Source organism: Liolophura sinensis, chromosome 6 (assembly GCF_032854445.1).
Source record: "Liolophura sinensis isolate JHLJ2023 chromosome 6, CUHK_Ljap_v2, whole genome shotgun sequence".
Taxonomy (NCBI): Eukaryota; Metazoa; Mollusca; class Polyplacophora; order Chitonida; family Chitonidae; genus Liolophura; species Liolophura sinensis.
Genome location: NC_088300.1, coordinates 38,976,385 through 38,978,633, shown reverse-complemented (window position 1 = coordinate 38,978,633; position 2,249 = coordinate 38,976,385).

The window sequence follows — 2,249 nt, the reverse complement described above, 5'->3', positions numbered from 1 at the left end:
AAAACTGGTCCAAAACTGGTCACTATATAATCCAATGTTTTAAATGCATTTCAGTCGCTTAGAAAACTCACCTCCCCCCCCCCCCCCCCCCCCCACCAAAAAAACAAACAAACTCTTCATCCTGGGCAGTGTTTAACGGTCTTTCATCTGATGCATACTTCTTTTTAGTTTTTTCTGTGCCTTTAAGGCGAAATGTCCGATAATTCACACCTGTTCCGGTTCAGTGTCCCCTTATTCCCTTCCCAAGTTTATTGTCTTTTGTCACTGAATAAGGTTTGTGGCAATTACTGTAAATAATTATGGAAACGAATACGGTTGGGGACATCGTGTTGATTGAGTTATACATTTGACTGACAAACGGCCACACCTTCCATACCAAATAACACAAGACAAATGAACCGATGGTCTTCTGTTGAATTATTTAAATTGGCCAGATAAAACTGGTCCAAAAGTGGTCACCATATAATCCAATGTTTTAAATGCATTTCAGTCGCTCACACCTGATAAAACGCGGGTGGAAATCGAACACAGCTTTCCTTCGCATATGAAATATGAAACACTCTGAGTATGCCAAACACACGAATTTTCTCAGTACAGTTTGAGTGAATGAGTGAGTGCTTGGGGTTTAACGTCATACTCAACAATTTTTCAGTCATATGACGACAAAGAATCCTTAGGGAGTTTGTAATGTGCCTCCTTGTTGCAGAACGGATTTCTACCCCTCTATTATCTAATGCTGCTTCACTAAGACGACATACCGAAGGCAAGTAAACCGCCCCGCCCAAGCCATTATACTGATACGGGTCAATCAGTTGTTGTACTATCTCCTTCATGCTGAACGCCAAGCGAGGAAGTTACAACTTCCTCTTTTAAAGTCTTAGGTGTGACTCGACCAAGGATTGAGCCTGGATCTACCGCTCCCGAAGCGGACGCTCTACCAGGCTGGTCAGTGCAGTTTGAGCTACATCGCTATACGCATCACCACGAAAGGTACTGAGCAAAAATGTTTGGCATTACCATCAGGACTGTTTCTGAGATACGATGCTTGCCCGACTACATGTATATACCCTCCATATCTTTCCCAAGAGATAAGAACGAGATGTGTGTTCACATCTATTAAGTTTTGCTTGTGATTTCGGCTGATGTTTTTCATGCCGACCCTTGCTCTGGTGCTGTGTTCCCTTAAGGCTTTCCTTTCAAGGCGCCTTTCTCTCTTAATGGCACATTTATATAACAAACTTTAAATGAATAACACTCTGGCTGAACAAAGAAATATGTAGAGAAATTAATGGTTTAACTTGGGAGGCAGTTTGACCCCTCACGAAGAATCGATACAATTAGACAATAAATGGATTAAGGGTGTGGCATCCAGAAACATTTCAGCCGAATCCAGAAGGCATTGGTTTGGTCACTTTGCCCTAGAGGAGAAGATACTGATAATTTGGCATCATTTTGCACCAAAGGATAAATAATTAACGTTCACATGCAGATAACGGCCATTTACACGTGTAACACAAGGGATATTTTCAGCACGATGGTCCATTAAATTTTCGCGCAAATGCACCCTGCAGCCTAAGCCTATAACTTGTAGAAACATACCCACACACTCAGAACATGTTCATGTACAATGAAGTCAAAACAATATACGACGACAGCATTATCTTCACACGCTACTCGTGGACAATAAGCGAGATAAAAACCCGACACTGAACATAACCATCGAAGGATTTCCAGTACTCTTTCAACATGGTTCGAAAATGCTTTATTTTTTGTAGATATTTTCTACACTTATTTAACTTCAAGAAAATAGGTATTTCATGAAACAAGTTATCACTAAATATTGTGAAACGTAAGTCAGGATGTCTAAACATGTTTTAGAATCTATAATGTCAGTGTGAATGATGTGGCCAAGCCAATATGTATGTAAATGGACTACGCTATAGGCAAATGTTAAACGCATATACTTGTTTCATTCTTCCCAGCCTAAATTTCGGAAATAATGTGGAAGCAAAGATGGGAACATCGCCAACCGATCCCTGAGATATACTTAAACGGTACATCCTTTGCAACCTTTGGTGAGATGTAGCAATTTATAAAGACTTTATAGGCATTCACAACAAAAGTGATGAAATTACATGTGCATACATGTATAAAATGACCTGCTTGTGTGCTATAAACAGAAACAGCTGTTCCCAGGCTATCAAACGTGTGCTGAAAAAGAATATTAACAAGTCTAACTGAAAAATGTG